We start from the raw sequence: 18368 nt of genomic DNA, 5'->3' as shown, positions 1-18368 counted from the left end.
CTAGAAATACAAGGGAAAAAAATGTGTAGGGTCCCCCTGTATTAACCAGAACCAGCACCAGACTTTTTCTAGCGGGGGGAGTAATGCCACAGCCAGTGGAGCCCTATCACCGGGTCCCCCAGCCGAAGCATCACCCCTGACCGCTAATCAGCCCAGGCCGGGGATCCTTGGGTTGTTGGGGTCCCCCTCTCCAGGGCATCCCAGGCCTGGACTGATAGCCTGAGGCCATCCCGGCACCCCTGGCCGGTGGGTTCCTGGGTTGATAGTGTAGTGTGGTGCATATAAAAGTACAAATATTGTCTTTTGCAGTAGGACTACAGGTCCCAGCAGGCCTCCCCCGCATGCTGGTACTTGGAGAACCACAAGTACCAGCATGTGGGTGATTAAGGGCCCTCTGGTATCTATAGTGCCCCTGTAAAAGAAATGTAAAAAAAAACAAGGACACCGATTGTTTAATATTTTATTTTCTCGCACCTTCACCTTTAGGGCAGCAGCCTTTAAGCTTTTTTGCATGGCTGCGGCCCAACCAGGACTTTCCCGGCGTCTTCTTTCTTCGGCAGCTCTTCTTTGCTGCCTCTTGGCCGACGGACTGCCGTGCCGTGTCCTCATGCTGGCTTATATAAGCCAGCCGAGGAGGCGGAGCGATGACGTCGCAAGCTGTGATTGGCTCGCGGCGGCCATCCTTAAATTTTTAAAATTGCGCTGAGGCACCATTTTTTAAATTGGTATAGCGGTTCTCCCCATTGAAGTTCATGGTGAGAACCGCTCATTGGCTGAAGGGCAGAAGGCTCGACTCTCTCAGCCAATGAGCGTTCCGCTCCGGGATTTCTATTGTGAAATCCTGCTGCGAAGCTGTCATTCGGGTAGTAACTGTCCTTATAGGACAGTACTAATGTCCGTGGGTCCACATATTTCTTTTTTTTTTTTTTTTTGCCAAGACCCTGGATTGCCTACATGGAACAAAGAGGACCTGATCCACACATAGGGGGAGATAAGAATGGATTTTTTTATTACAGGTCCTCTATGGAATATCTACTTGGACAAGTGGACATGATTGGCTTCAGGAATACATAGTTGAGTATGTGAGATAGTGTGTGCATGTGTGTGTACATGTGTGAGTACATGTATGTGTTAATAAACTTTTACTTTCAACGGTGTGTGTGTCTTGTGTTTATTTTAATATTTATTTTGCTGTGGAACTACAGGTACCAGCGGGCCCCTAATGCCCCGCATGTTGGTACTTGTGGTTCTCCAATTACCAGCATGCAGGGGAGGCTTGCTGGGAACTATAGTTCCTCAGCAAATGACAATATTTGTAACTCTTTACTTGCATTATACTATTCATAATCAACCTGGCACCCACCGGCCAGAGGTGCCTGGGATAGCCCCGGGCTATCAGCCTGAACCTGGGGTGCCCTGGGAGGGGGACCCCTTTATTGGGGGGTCCCCAGCTTCCCAGGGATCCCTGGCCTGGAATGACTAGTGGTCAGGGATGATGCTTCGGCTGAGGGGCCCAGTGAAAGGGCTCCCCTGGCTGTGGCATTACACCCCCCACTAGAAAGGGTCCGGTGCTGGTTCTGGATAATACAGGGGGACCCTACACATATTTTTACCCTGTTTTTCCAGAACCAGGGCCGGATCAGAGCCCAGTGCTGGTAGTGATTAATACGGGGGACCCCTACATCATATTAAGCACCACCAGGACTGGGTCTGCAAAGCCCGGTGCTGGTTGTTCAGTTTGGGGAGGGGGCACACCATTTTTTTTTTTTTTTATCTAACATTTTAATTTTTTTTAAACACAGCAGCACAGACGGAACTCACTGAGCCTGTCCATGTATCTGTGATTATATTTATCACACACAGATGCAGGCATCACAAATCTCGCAGATCCATGCATGCTGCATTTGTCTGCCTCTGCTGCCGCCGCCTGCACCGCCGCTGGGTCCCGCAGCCCTCACCGCCTACCACACGCCACCGCTAATCTGTCTGCAGCTACCATCCCGGCTGCAGCTAACAGCTGCTTTTTTCCCTCGGGTCCCATCGCCGCTACCGCCCACACTGGCCAGCCATCTTGGTGCACCCAAGTGAAGCCACAGTGAGTACACCTGCTGAAGGCACCTACTGAGGCTACACAACTAATTGAAGCTTGCTATATCTATAATGGCGCAATTGTGAGGTAATAGTTTAAAAACTGTAACTTTCTCAATTGCCTGAACCCCTGGAACAATTGCTCCCCCAATAATGAGGTATTATTTCTGCTGGCAAATGGAACAGGAAGCATATCCACAGCAACATAAGATAATTCAGAACAAAACTAAATAAACATAGGCAGAGAGATCACCATACCTAGGAACAGGAGAAATAAGCAAACAAATAAAATTATAAAAGCAATGTGTGTAAATGCTAGAAGCTTATTAATAAAAATCCCCAAACTAATTGCAATAATGACAAGGGATGATCTGGATATTGTGGCTATTACGGAGTCATGGTGCAATGAAAATCATGACTGGGACATAGCTATACTGGGATATACTTTATTTAGGAAGGACAGAATGGGAAGAATAGGCGGAGGAGTAGCAATGTATATCAAGGAAAGCATAAATACTACGTTAATACATAGTATTGAAGGAAAAAACTAGTCCCTTTGAGTGACTATAGAAACAGGGGAGAAAGTGATTTTTAGTATTGGGGTGATCTACAGACCACCGGGTCAGGATGAGGAACTGGACAATAAACTACTGCAGGACATCACTAAATGGCATTAAAAGGAGAGGTTATAATCATGGGAGATTTTACTCTACCCGATATAAACTGGGAGGTGTCTGTGGAAAGTTCCACTAGAAGTAGGGACATCCTGAATTCATTGCAGGGAGCCTCCCTCCAGCAATTGGTGAGGGAGCCCACTCGGTAAGATGCAATATTAGACTTAATACTTACAAATGGAGACAGAATATCTGATGTAAAAGTGGGTGAAAACCTGGGATCCAGTGATCATCAAGCAGCATGGTTCAGAATAAAGACAGATATTGACTCACCCCATACAAAAACAAAGGTGTTAAGCTGGGCATCCACTATACAATTTTCTGTCAGATGTCTGTCCAATCTGGCTGGTTGGAATGAAAACCTGGTAATGTATGGGAGCCAATGACAGTCGATCATATGGTTGTAAATACTGAAAAAAGGACAAAAAAAATTGTTCAAATTGGTTATATTTTTGTGTTTTAAGTAACCAATTTGCCTGAACAACCATTTTTGGCTATTTTCCAGTGTTTGTGAGCAAATGGACGATTGTCATTTGCTCCCATACATTACCAGGTTTTCATTCCAACCAGCCAAATTGGACAGATATCTGACAGAAAATTGTATAGTGAATGCCCAGCTTTAGATTTTAGGAAGGCTGATTTTGCAGGAATGGGAAGATGTTTAAGCGAATCTTTGGCAGAGTGGATGAACTTGAAAGGAGAGGTGGGAAAATTTTAAAAGTGCAATATTAAAGGCAACAGACCTTTGTATCTAAAGGGTTAGGAAAACCACAAGGAAAAGGAAGCCAGTGTGGTCTGGGAAAGAGGTAGCAAGAATTGTGAAAGCAAAAAAGATGGCCTTTAGGAAATACAAGCAGACGTAAAATAATGAAGACAAAGAGGAGAATCTTGTAACACAGAAGGAGGCTAAGAAAGTAATCAGATGTGCAAAGGCAAAAGCTGAGGAGAAAATGGCACAGTCAGTGGGTAAAAGGGGCAAAACTTTTTTAAGTACCGTATATAAGCGAAAGGAGAAAAACAAAAGGTGGAATAAAAAAACTAAAGACAGAAAGAGGGAAGTCTTGCTGAGGGAGACAATGTAATAGCTGATCATCTTAATCATTATTTTTGTTCAGTATTCACTACTGAGAGAGAGGGAAAGGGGCCACGGTTATGTTACAGGTGTAATCAGAAAAATGAGGTAGGAACAAGCACATTTACAGAGGAGAAGATCCTATCAGAACTCTCAAAACTGAAAGTGGATAAATCAATGGGGCCAGATGGGATACATCCAAGTATACTAAAAGAGCTTAAAGGGGTGCTGGTAACACCATTAACAGAATTATTCAACCAGTCATTAGCTACTGGAGTAATTCCAGAGGACTGGAAAAGAGCAAACATTGTCCCACTGCACAAAAGTGGAAGCAAGGAAGAGGCAAGCAACTACCGACCAGTGACTACCGACCAGTGACTACCGACCAGTGACTACTGACCAGTGACTACCGACCAGTGAGCCTTACATCAGTAGTAGGGAAATTGATGGAAACACTCTTAAAAGAATTTGCAAGATCCCAAACAGCATGGATTTACTGGGGGGAGATCATGTCAAACATATCTTATTGACTTTTTTGACTGGTTGACTAAGGAAACAGATAAAGGGGGGCCATAGATATAGCTTATCTAGACTTTAGTAAGGCTTTTGACACTGTCCCACATCACAGACTGTAAAATATACTGGAAAGCATGGGACTGGATACAAAGATAGTTGAATGGATAAGATCATGGCTGCAGGATAGGAAACAGAGAGTTGTAGTAAACGGAGTGCAGTCTCAAGAGGGAAATATTACCAGTGGAGTACCTCAGGGATTGTACTTGGACCAGTGCTTTTTAATATCTCTATTTGTGACATTGCAAATGGTATTGAAGAGAACTATGCCTTTTTGCAGATGACACAAAGGTATGCAACAGGGTAGACACACCAGGAGGGGTAAAACAAATGATTGATGATCTAGGTAGACTAGAGGAATGATCAAGAACGTGGCAACTACAGTTTAATGCCAAAAAATGCAAAATCATGCACTTGGGTCTCAAAAATCCAAAGGCTAAATATAGTATTAATGGCACTATACTGGAAACTACTGAAGAGGAAAGGGATCTAGGAGTCACTATTTCAGGTGACTTAAAGGCAAGCAAACATTGTAACAAAGCAATGAGGAAGGCAAGTCAGATGCTTGGTTGCATAGGGAGAGGAATCAGTAGCAGAAAGAAAGAAGTGATAATACCAGTGTATAGGTCATTGGTACGTCCTCATCTCTATACTGTGTTCAGTTCTGGAGGCCATATCTCCAGAAGGATATTGATTAGAGACTGTACAAAGAAGGGCAACTAAAATAGTGCAAGGTCTACACCACAAAATGTACCAGGAAAGACTAAGAGATCCTAATATGTATAGTTTGGAGCAGAGAAGGGAAAAGGGGGACATGATAGAAACGTTCAAATATACAAAGGGTTTTAACAAGGTAAAGGAAGGAGACATTCTTCAAAGTAAGAGAAGTATTAGAACAAGAGGACATGTTCTAAAACTGGAGGGTGGTAGGTTCAGGGGACATTTGAGGAAAAATTACTTCACAGAAAGGATAGTGGACAAGTGGAATAGCCTCCCATCAGAGGTGGTAGAGGCTAAGACAGTAGAGCAATTTAGTCATGCATGGGATAGACATAAGGATATCCTTCAGAAGAAGTAAGGATCAAATAGGGTTGAGGTAATAATATGTTTTAAAATGGGCAGACTAGATGCGCTAAGTGGCTCTTGTCTGCCGTCAAATTCTATGTTTCTATAAAACAAACCCCAAGTCTAAATTCGCCCTCTACCCTGAGTTATACCTTCCCAAACATCCCCCATAGAGAACAGCAGAAAAGTGGTCCTAACTGAGTGTCAGAAATAACTGACAGTTGGAACCTTAGTTAGATTACTCCCAAATCCTAATTTTTTATCATTTTGCCCTGAAATTTGGCATGCAGCACCGTGCGACAGTTCTACCCGCCCGTGCCAAATTTCAGCTTGGCGCTTCCAATGGATTTTGAGGTATAGCCCCTTAAACGCCATGCCCCCCCCCTCCGGAATTCTCTATGGAGATTTCCGTCTTTTTCGGTTCAGCCTTAATATAAGGGCATGACTCTGCCTATGTATACACATGACTGTGCCCTTATAATACATGGACATAATTTAGACATTCCATATATAGACAGTTTGAATTGTCGACAGAATCAAAATTTCAACAGTTAAAATATAGACACAGTTAAAATGTCGACAGTTATGACTCCAATTGACAGTGTCCCACTGAGAACTGCTGTGGAACCACACAGGTCAGTATGCCTTGCCACAGGTTTGCTGTTAGGGTCTGTTTAAACTGTTGCAGGGCATGCTGGCATGTGTAGTTCCACAGCAGTGTACACTATTTGCTGCGGCAGTAATTGCTGCGGACCCTAAACCCTAGTTGCACTGAAGAGATGACAAGCATAGAATGTACTGTACACCTGCCTATATTGTGACTGCAGTTACAGTATGTGCAGTGACTAGATGACAAGCATAGAATGTACTGTACACCTGCCTATATTGTGACTGCAGGTTACAGTATTTGCAGTGAATAGATAACAAGCATAGAATGTACTGTACACCTGCCTATATTGTGACTGCAGGTTACAGTATGTGCAGTGAATAAATGACAAGCATAGAATGTACTGTACACCTGCCTCTATTGTGACTGCAAGTTACAGTATGTGCCGTGACTAGATGACAAGCATAGAATGTACTGTACACCTGCCTATATTGTGACTGCAGGTTACAGTATGTGCCGTGAATAGATAACAAGCATAGAATGTACTGTACACCTGCCTATATTGTGACTGCAGGTTACAGTATGTGCAGTGAATAGATGACAAGCATAGAATGTACTGTACACCTGCCTATATTGTGACTGCAGGTTACAGTATTTGCAGTGAATAGATAACAAGCATACAATGTACTGTACACCTGCCTATATTGTGACTGCAGGTTACAGTATGTGCCGTGAATAAATGACAAGCATAGAATGTACTGTACACCTGCCTATATTGTGACTGCAGGTTACAGTATGTGCCGTGAATAGATGACAAGCATAGAATGTACTGTACACCTGCCTATATTGTGACTGCAGGTTACAGTATGTGCCGTGAATAGATGACAAGCATAGAATGTACTGTACACCTGCCTATATTGTGACTGCAGGTTACAGTATTTGCAGTGAATAGATAACAAGCATAGAATGTACTGTACACCTGCCTATATTGTGACTGCAGGTTACAGAATGTGCAGTGAATAAATGACAAGCATAGAATGTACTGTACACCTGCCTATATTGTGACTGCAGGTTACAGTATGTGCAGTGAATAAATGACAAGCATAGAATGTACTGTACACCTGCCTATATTGTGACTGCAGGTTACAGTATGTGCAGTGAATAGATGACAAGCATAGAATGTACTGTACACCTGCCAATATTGTGACTGCAGGTTACAGTATGTGCAGTGAATAGATGACAAGCATAGAATGTACTGTACACCTGCCTATATTGTGACTGCAGGTTACAGTATGTGCAGTGAATAGATGACAAGCATAGAATGTACTGTACACCTGCCTATATTGTGACTGCAGGTTACAGTATTTGCAGTGAATAGATAACAAGCATAGAATGTACTGTACACCTGCCTATATTGTGACTGCAGGTTACAGTATGTGCCGTGAATAAATGACAAGCATAGAATGCACTGTACACCTGCCTATATTGTGACTGCAGGTTACAGTATGTGCCGTGACTAGATGACAAGCATAGAATGCACTGTACACCTGCCTATATTGTGACTGCAGGTTACAGTATGTGCCGTGACTAGATGACAAGCATAGAATGCACTGTACACCTGCCTATATTGTGACTGCAGGTTACAGTATGTGCAGTGACTAGATGACAAGCATAGAATGTACTGTACACCTGCCTATATTGTGACTGCAGGTTACAGTATGTGCAGTGACTAGATGACAAGCATAGAATGTACTGTACACCTGCCTATATTGTGACTGCAGGTTACAGTATGTGCAGTGAATAAATGACAAGCATAGAATGTACTGTACACCTGCCTATATTGTGACTGCAGGTTACAGTATGTGCAGTGACTAGATGACAAGCATAGAATGTACTGTACACCTGCCTATATTGTGACTGCAGGTTACAGAATGTGCAGTGAATAAATGACAAGCATAGAATGTACTGTACACCTGCCTATATTGTGACTGCAGGTTACAGTATGTGCAGTGAATAAATGACAAGCATAGAATGTACTGTACACCTGCCTATATTGTGACTGCAGGTTACAGTATGTGCAGTGAATAGATGACAAGCATAGAATGTACTGTACACCTGCCTATATTGTGACTGCAGGTTACAGTATGTGCAGTGAATAGATGACAAGCATAGAATGTACTGTACACCTGCCTATATTGTGACTGCAGGTTACAGTATGTGCAGTGAATAGATGACAAGCATAGAATGTACTGTACACCTGCCTATATTGTGACTGCAGGTTACAGTATGTGCAGTGAATAGATGGCAAGCATAGAATGTACTGTACACCTGCCTATATTGTGACAGCAGGTTACAGTATTTGCAGTGAATAGATAACAAGCATAGAATGTACTGTACACCTGCCTATATTGTGACTGCAGGTTACAGTATGTGCCGTGAATAAATGACAAGCATAGAATGCACTGTACACCTGCCTATATTGTCACTGCAGGTTACAGTATGTGCCGTGACTAGATGACAAGCATAGAATGCACTGTACACCTGCCTATATTGTGACTGCAGGTTACAGTATGTGCAGTGACTAGATGACAAGCATAGAATACACTGTACACCTGCCTATATTGTGACTGCAGGTTACAGTATGTGCAGTGACTAGATGACAAGCATAGAATGCACTGTACACCTGCCTATATTGTGACTGCAGGTTACAGTTTGTGCAGTGAATAAATGACAAGCATAGAATGTACTGTACACCTGCCTATATTGTGACTGCAGGTTACAGTATGTGCAGTGACTAGATGACAAGCATAGAATGTATTGTACACCTGCCTATATTGTGACTGCAGGTTACAGTATGTGCAGTGACTAGATGACAAGCATAGAATGTACTGTACACCTGCCTCTATTGTGACTGCAGGTTACAGTATGTGCAGTGAATAAATGACAAGCATAGAATGTACTGTACACCTGCCTATATTGTGACTGCAGGTTACAGTATGTGCCGTGAATAGATGACAAGCATAGAATGTACTGTACACCTGCCTATATTGTGACTGCAGGTTACAGTATGTGCCGTGACTAGATGACAAGCATAGAATGTACTGTACACCTGCCTATATTGTGACTGCAGGTTACAGTATGTGCAGTGAATAAATGACAAGCATAGAATGTACTGTACACCTGCCTATATTGTGACTGCAGGTTTACAGTATGTGCAGTGAATAGATGACAAGCATAGAATGTACTGTACACCTGCCTATATTGTGACTGCAGGTTACAGTATGTGCAGTGAATAAATGACAAGCATAGAATGTACTGTACACCTGCCTATATTGTGACTGCAGGTTTACAGTATGTGCCGTGAATAAATGACAAGCATAGAATGCACTGTACACCTGCCTATATTGTGACTGCAGGTTACAGTATGTGCAGTGACTAGATGACAAGCATAGAATCCACTGTACTCCTGCCTATATTGTGACTGCAGGTTACAGTATGTGCAGTGACTAGATGACAAGCATAGAATGCACTGTACACCTGCCTATATTGTGACTGCAGGTTACAGTATGTGCAGTGACTAGATGACAAGCATAGAATGTACTGTACACCTGCCTATATTGTGACTGCAGGTTACAGTATGTGCAGTGAATAAATGACAAGCATAGAATGTACTGTACACCTGCCTATATTGTGACTGCAGGTTACAGTATGTGCAGTGACTAGATGACAAGCATAGAATGTATTGTACACCTGCCTATATTGTGACTGCAGGTTACAGTATGTGCAGTGACTAGATGACAAGCATAGAATGTACTGTACACCTGCCTCTATTGTGACTGCAGGTTACAGTATGTGCAGTGAATAAATGACAAGCATAGAATGTACTGTACACCTGCCTATATTGTGACTGCAGGTTACAGTATGTGCCGTGAATAGATGACAAGCATAGAATGTACTGTACACCTGCCTATATTGTGACTGCAGGTTACAGTATGTGCCGTGACTAGATGACAAGCATAGAATGTACTGTACACCTGCCTATATTGTGACTGCAGGTTACAGTATGTGCAGTGACTAGATGACAAGCATAGAATGTACTGTACACCTGCCTATATTGTGACTGCAGGTTACAGTATGTGCAGTGAATAAATGACAAGCATAGAATGTACTGTACACCTGCCTATATTGTGACTGCAGGTTTACAGTATGTGCAGTGAATACATGACAAGCATAGAATGTACTGTACACCTGCCTATATTGTGACTACAGGTTACAGTATGTGCAGTGACTAGATGACAAGCATAGAATGTACTGTACACCTGCCTATATTGTGACTACAGGTTACAGTATGTGCAGTGACTAGATGACAAGCAAAGAATGTACTGTACACCTGCCTATATTGTGACTACAGGTTACAGTATGTGCAGTGACCTGTATTATCAGTGTCGACATATGTCTATATTTTGATTTGATCAAAATGTCATCATGTCTATACTTTGAATGCAGGATAAACCCCTGTATGTGCAGTTACCTCTATTCTATTTGCCATGGCATTTAAGAACCCACCAGGCTGCATTAAAGAACTGGATACAAAGTAATTACATAACCCATAATAATAAATATAACAATGTGCCCTGTGTCAGTTTTACCCTAATGTACAGTTATTGGCAAGAAGAGATCGCAGATAGGCTTAAACTTTATTTTCAGAAACTGCATTAAAGATACAGAAATACATTAACAGCCACTTTAATATGAGAACCGGGCGCTGCTGCATCTAACAGCATGGGTATGGAACGCTGGCTTGCTGTATCCTTGCGGTCAGAATCCCAACGCCAACATCCCAGCAAGATTATGATACCGACACCTTTCGGTACGTATCCTACCCCTAAACATAACCCTCCCTCCCCACAGCCTAAACCTAATCCTCCCCCCTGCTAGCCTAAACCTAACCCTCCCCCCCAAACCGCTAACCACTAACCCGCCATCTAATCCCACTACTTACCATTGGGATACCGGCGGTCGGGATTCAGGGCACCGGAATCCTGACAGCTGGGATTTAAACTACATCCCTTAAAAAACAACCATTAATAATAACAATTAAAGTTTTATCAGTGTAGAATAAAACAATGGCCCGTATTCAATTTGAGCTGAGCCGCGATACTTTTTCGCCTCCCGAACTTTTCGCCTACTTCGCCTGTTTTGCAGGCGGAAAAGTATTGCGTGCGTGCCCGCGTATCGCCGTATTCAATTTGAAAGTAGGCGAAAACGGGAAACTTAAACAAGCGGAAAGTACTGTCAGATTTGGAGAAATCAGCCTGACACCCCCCAAAAGATGCTCTGACATGGGGGTTCACTATGGTACCCCCCCGATTTGGCTTGCTGAAGGTATTTGGTGTTTTTAAATGGGCTCAATAGCTGCTAAATAGCGTTTTTCTATAAGTGGTGCAGAATAGTATTCTGAAGTTTTTTTTTTAGAAAATAACTTATCCCAGCAAATTTGGGGTACTTGAAAATGGGGTCAGCATATTTAAAAGTTTCTAAAGTGAAGTTGAAAAAATCCACCTTCCACAAGCCCCTGCAATGAAAAAAACACTTGGGGCATACTTGGGGACCCCCCCAGAGTCAAGTTCGCTAGTTTTTAACTTTGTCCCCCAACTTTTTTTTTTCGCCCCCAAATTCAAAGTGATTTTTTTTTTTGGTGTCCTTAAGTGTTTTTAAAGGCTGAAGGCTGCATGGGGGTTCCCACAACGTTGCACCCCCAAACCGCAATTCTGCACTTTTTTCCGCCTGATATTCCTAGCCGAAACTTTTTTCCGCCTATTACATTACATTGACTTTCCGCCTAGGCGGAAAGTCTTCCAAATTGAATACGGAGTGAAATCAAAACAGGCGAAAATGACGTCATCGGCGAAAAGTTTTTGCCTAAAACACGCGAAAACAGCTTTTTGATCCAAATTGAATACGGCCCATAAAGTCTGATTAAAGCCCTAATAAATGTACATATTGAACACAGTAGTAGGGCAGTATGGTGATGGAATGATTAGCTTGCTGCCTCACAGCACCGAAGTCCTGAGTTTGATTCCCACCAAAATCCTATCTGTGCATAGTTTGTATGTTCTCCCCATATTTGCATGAGTGTCAACTGCATATGATGTATATGATGTAACCTTTTAATCCAAAAACACTCTGGTAGGCAAATTGCCATCAGACAATAAATGAACTCTAGGGTAAGTAGGTGTGTGCACATGAGAATACAGATTATGTAGGTTCCACTGGGACAGGGACAGATGGGAATGAGTGAGATATTCTCTACAAAGCACTGGGGGATCTGGGCTCAATTCAGAGATGGGCGGTAATGCAAATACAACGGCGTTCTCTCCCGGATCACAGTTGTTCAAATATGCTAATGCCTCCCAAAGCACAGCCCAGCATAGGGACACCCACTGCTGCCTTCTCATATACATAAGACCACTTCCCTCTACTCACATCAGCAATACCTGGCAAGACTGCAAAAACATCGGTAACATCGAGAACCATCGGACCCAGGCGCACAATAGTGGTTGCCTTGACCCTCACTTACAAACTGCTAAACTTCCTGTGTGCATCTAGAGTATTTTGTCGTAGGAGCTTAATTATGTGTATTCCGTTGCAGGGGCTTAATTATGCATGCCCCCTGTAACGGCGTTCAAACGCACTGGCACGCCTAGGTTTCACTGACCACTCCCCGTCACCACCACCAAACGGTCACTTCCTGTCAATCAATGGCCAATGGGTCTCCGTATAGCCTGAGATCGCTACCCTGAACGCAGTGAAGCACAGTGAAGCATACACATGGGCAGTACACAACAACCGACCAGGTGCGTGCTGCGTTCCTTGCTGAATCAGGTCCTTTGTGCTGAAAAAAAAATACAAAAACTACAGAATGCTTTACTGCAGTGGTTCTCATCTCCAGTGCACAAGTGCCCCCAACAGGTCATGTTTTCAGGATTTCTGTCTGTGGAAACAGGTGCTATAAATTACTGATCCGGCAAAATAGCTCAACTCACCTGTGCACGATTAAATAAATCCAGAAGACATGTCCTGTTGGGGGGAGTTGAGAACAATTGCTTTATTGTAGTGTGACAATAGCATATGCAACTTTCTGTCCACTTCTTCCTGAGCACAGACTTTCATTTCTCCTTTCTTTCTCTTTTTTATTTGTCAATCAAGGTTTTTTCCAAGACTTTTTTGCTGACCCTGGTTATTCCGGTTCCTTTCTAGCACTTATAAAACTTGCTTCCTTTCTATTAATGATTTCTCCATCTGTCCATTTTTAATAAATAAAACACAAAAAAAAAGGTTTTCAAACTTTTTAAAACAATTAGTTGACTGTATTTAAAACACTGTCATTCCTGTGCTGTGTTACGTAGGACCAAGACCATGCTTACCGACTCTCACTGAAATAGTAGCAATCTAGCAATTTCCCTAATTGCATCTTACCCCCACTATGTAGCTGTTATATAAAAAAAACCCAGAGACATATATATGTTCAAATGGGATCATTAATATCATTTCCCTGCATTGGGTATGAGGCACAATGATCCCTATGGCTACATGTATTTTCTGTACAGTATCAGTGTGTTTTCATCAACAAGTAGATCATACTGACTGCTCTGGGGCTATAAGTCAGTTATATGACACGCCTCTCAGATGTAGCCGTACACGCCCATCACATGTATGACACACCTCTCAGATGTAGCCATACACGCCCACTTTACCGCCGTGCTCATAGGTGCTACTTTCACACTCTCCCTGACATGCTTTTTCAAAAGTAGGTAAGTATGACCAAGACTTAGGTGTATGGTATGGCAGTCTCATTATCTATGTAGCACCATTGGAAATAAATAATAAATTCCAGTGATAGATCACGCTGGTAACTGGGAACTAAGGGCCTGATTCAGAGCTGAACGCTCTGACCAGAGCGCTCGCTCTGAATCAGGGCCCTCCTACCTTTTTTTGGAGCGTCCTCATGGACGCTCGCATAGCTGTGGGTTACCACCCACAGCTATAGCGAGCATCCATGATGATGGTCACGATGGTCTTGACCATCGCGACCATCGGGCTTGCGGCGGAGACCCTGCAGTAGGGTCTTGCTGCCGCAAGCCCTGGAGTGCTTTTGGCTCTATCAGAGCCAAAATCACTCCCACTGACATCACTAGTGATGTCAGTGGGGCCGGCTTGAGACGGTAGGCGTTCCCATGGGAACGCCTCCGTCTGGCAGGCTCGCCCCCGGCACGCCCACCAAAGGGGGCGTGCTGTCAATCAACATCGACAGCACGCCCCCTTTGGTGCGAGACCCGGAGCGATGGTGAGCCCGTCACTCGCCGGGTCTCGCGCATGCGCACGATGGAGCTCCCTCCATCGTGCGCATGCGCAGTGGGGAACATCGACCCGCTTGCGAGCGTCCTGCTGCTCGCGAGCGGGTCTGAATGACCCCCTAAGGCCCTGATTCAGAGCCGGACGCTCTGACAGAGCGCTCGCTCTGAATCAGGGCCGTCCTTCCTGATTTTAGAGCGGCCAATAGCGAGCGGCCAAAATGATGGTCACGATGGTTAAGACCATCGCGACCATTGGGCTTGCGACGAGACCCTTGTGGTCTCGTCTGCCGCAAGCCCTGGAGTGCTTTTGGCTCTATCAGAGCCAAAAGCACTACCACTGACATCACTTGTCCACTTGTCCTCCGTCTGGCCAGCCATGCCCCCGGCATGCCCACCAAAGGGGGCGTGCTGTCACTCACCATCGACAGCGCGCCCCCTTTGTAGCGAGACCCATAGTGACGGCTTGCCCGTCGCTATCCGGGTCTCTCGCATGCGCACGACGGAGCCGGGTCCGTCATGTGCATGCGCACTGGCCCAACATCGACCCGCTTGTGAGTGCTCAGCACTCGCGAACGGGTCTGAAACAGGCCCTAAGTTAATCTAGTCTACTGCGGGTGTTATTTTTTTTCTCCACAAGATTTTGGACAAATCAGTAACAAATTGCTAAATATTTCACTGGTGCCGAATCTCTAAATTGGACCAGAATTCAGGACGAATGATTTTCCGATCTCTAAACAGGACCAGGTGGGAAACTGTACAAACTGCAGGGTTTGAGTATGAATCTACCATTATGTGGTTGGGAGGCTGAAAATCTCATTTTCTGTGTGGTGATGTGTGATTACCTAAACCGCATGTACTTGTGGTGTGGTGTGGTGTGTTACCCCATAAATATGCGCTGTGTGGCATGATGTAACGGGTGTTGGTGTGTAAACGCCTAGGCCACATCATGCAATAATAAGCCTCCTAAAATTATATATTAATATTACCCCCTTAAAATAGTTACAATTTAATTTTTCCCCCTTAAGATAAATAATAATTCATGTGCCTCCCATAACCAATAAATAATGAATGACCTCCTTATTAGCATGTGATAAATTTGGGGTGGCGGTTTCGCATACAGTAGTCCAGTTTAAAAAGTTGTGACAAAATCCCGGAAATGCTGCTTCGGTTTTATTATTGTATGTTTTCTAAATACGACTCAGGGTCTCAGCATGACCCCCCCCCCCCCCCCCCCTGTGCGTGGATTGATGGGGTGCAGGAATTGGAGGATTGTAGTTTTCAAAGAAAAAGAAAAAATTCAGCAAAAATCGAGACTTTACTGCAACAAACTACAAAAACCCCCACATTTTCTGTTGTGCTGACGTCATTATGAAACTGAAGGGAGGAGAGCACCATAGACATAAATACTGGCAGCCGACCATTGTCTTCCAGATCCTCTTGTGGTTTTTGGCTGATGATGGAAATCCCAGGTTGTTCTCAGCTAGATGAAGAGACTAAGGACAAATCGTTTATTTTGGCAGAGAGTATGGCGGCTTCTGAGATGTCTACATTCGAAATGAACGGTATCTGTGAATTCACCTTGTGCCAGGGATTATTTTTAATAGTAATGGGATGTCATGTAGGACTCGGTAGGACCATATGGCCAATGTTAGGTGGGAGGCAGAGATGAGTGACATTTGGGGGGATTGTTTGCTGCCTTGACGCAGGGTGCTGTTACAGCTTGTAACTTTTACAAATATGTCTTTTCTATGGAGTAAAATGCTAGGGGTTATATTTACTAAGTGCAGTTTTTTTGATGTGGAGATGTTGCCCATAGCAACCATTCAGATTACAGCTATTATCTTCTATAAGGTGCTAGATAAATGTTAAGTAGAATCTGATTGGCTGCTATAGGCAACATCTCCACTTCTGAAAACCTGCACTTTAGTAAATATACCCCTAAGGGCCGTATTCAATTAGAAGCGAAAAGTCGCTTTCCGCGAAAAAGTATCGCCGATCACGGATTTTCGCGTGGTTGGAACTTATCTCCAAATTCAATTCCAGACAGTTTTCGCCTACGCGGAAAGTCAATGTAATGTAATAGGCGAAAAAAGATTCTGCTATGAATAGCAGGAGAATAGAAGTTCAACATTTTTATTTTAGGGTGCAAATGTGGGGAAACCACTCAGAACCCTTGGGACAGCCCCCAAAAGGACATCTGTGTCAAAAAATTTTGGGAAAAAAATCAAAGAACACCCCAAAAAAGTACATTCATTTTGGGGGCGAACAAGTACAAAGTGCATTTTTCACTGTAGTTAAACTGCACTTTAGAGACTTTAAAATATGCTAGGACCCATTTTCAAGTACCCCGAATTTGACTGGATTACTTATTTTCACCATGAAATACTGCTTAATGCCATTCTTCACCACTTGTACAAATACGCTAATATCAAGGAGTTTATACAACTTCAGTACCCCAAATAGTTTTATTAGGGCTTTTGGTACACTTCTACATTGATCCCCAATGTTAGGGCATCTTTTGGGGGGTTCAGACTGATTTCCCCCATTCTGACAGCACTTTCTACCTAGTTAGTAATTGAATAGGGCGAAAAGCGGGGACGCGCGTGAGGCGAAACTAATGGAATATGACCCTATGTTGGTACACAAAATATCACCTGGAAATCGTCGCTTGGAGTTGTAATAAAGGATTTGATTGAAATCTATGCTGCTGAATCCTCTTTATGTGAGGAAAATTATAAGGTAACTTTAAAGGGTATTAAGAGGTGCGTGCTTTAAATATATCAAGGGGTGTGTAGCTTAAACATCAGGTGGATGGGACGTTTATATCAACACCTTTTTTCGGATTTAAATAATCCCTCACGCTGGGTGGATCAACAATAAGGACACAAAGCGCCATTCCGAGGGGGTGATATATGTGTAACTTGTTAAATTAGAAGACGGTGATATCTTCGGTTTATCCCGGGAGGCTGCATATATTTGTGAGTGCTGTAATCACATCTGTTTATTATTTATTTGGCTGAGTTTATCTATCTCATCTAGGGGTAGCACAAGAGGAAGATTAAGGGCATGGGGGGAATGAAGTCAGGAGGATCTGGGCTTCTTCCCGGAGAGGTTTGGGCAGGTCTACCAAATGTGGGGGAATGCACCTGTCTGGTCACTTCTTGATCTAATTTTTTTAATTGTTATAACTAGTTCCAGAAACAGGAAGAAATCAGGGAAATCAAGAGCAGGAATAGCAACAGTGACTCTGAAGGGGAGACGTACTGTACGTTGTATCAGCATTAAGCCTGTGGACAATCAAAATGTCAAAAATGTAATGTCGATGACAGAATGTCAACGCAGTTATAATGTTATGTAAAGCATTCTAACCATGTCGGCATTATAACTTTAAACATTATGCTATACCATCACTTTGAATGTCCACAGCCTATATGTCGACTGCATAATGACATCCCCACCGAAGGTTATAAAGTACAGATTGATATGTTGACAGATATTGGAGCATAAACAAAATGCATCATAGCAATGTATTGTTCTATAATTAAATTAACGGCAAAGTTCAAGTTCAATTCCTTTTAACTAGAATCTTAAAGTAGCGTATATATGTTAGAGATAAAGTGTAGAATCTATATATTATCTGGATTTTTTTAGCTATGAATGAGACAAATTCTATACAAAACAAATTTGTTATAGGAAAATTATTGTCTCTATCACCCCCAGCATTATCTGCAGTTTGATGTGTGGCTTTCAATTTAATGTCTTATAGAGGAAATGTAGAGATTGGGATGTTTCCTGGCTCCTGGGTACACCTAGTGATTGGGATGTTTCCTGGCTCCTGGGTACACCTAGTGATTAGGATGTTCCTGGTCCTGGGTACACCTAGTGATTGGGATGTTTCCTGGCTCCTGGGTACACCTAGTGATTGGGATGTT

At 43.2% G+C, this 18368-nt stretch overlaps 1 pseudogene across 1 annotated transcript in view; it reads left to right on the top strand.

Moving 5' to 3' along the window:
• Positions 1-15892: 15892 nt before the first annotated feature.
• Positions 15893-18368, top strand: part of LOC148521181 (uncharacterized) — a 67672-nt pseudogene continuing 65196 nt past the window's right edge. The window contains exon 1 of the transcript XR_015878859.1: positions 15893-15998. The product of XR_015878859.1 is annotated as an uncharacterized LOC148521181 (transcript). The remainder of the gene's footprint in view (positions 15999-18368) is intronic.

Source organism: Taudactylus pleione, unplaced genomic scaffold (genome assembly GCF_031769625.1).
Source record: "Taudactylus pleione unplaced genomic scaffold, aTauple2 ptg000173l, whole genome shotgun sequence".
Lineage (NCBI taxonomy): Eukaryota > Metazoa > Chordata > Amphibia > Anura > Myobatrachidae > Taudactylus > Taudactylus pleione.
The sequence above is the reverse complement of the archived record's forward strand: the minus strand, read 5'-3'. Positions and strand labels throughout refer to the sequence as shown.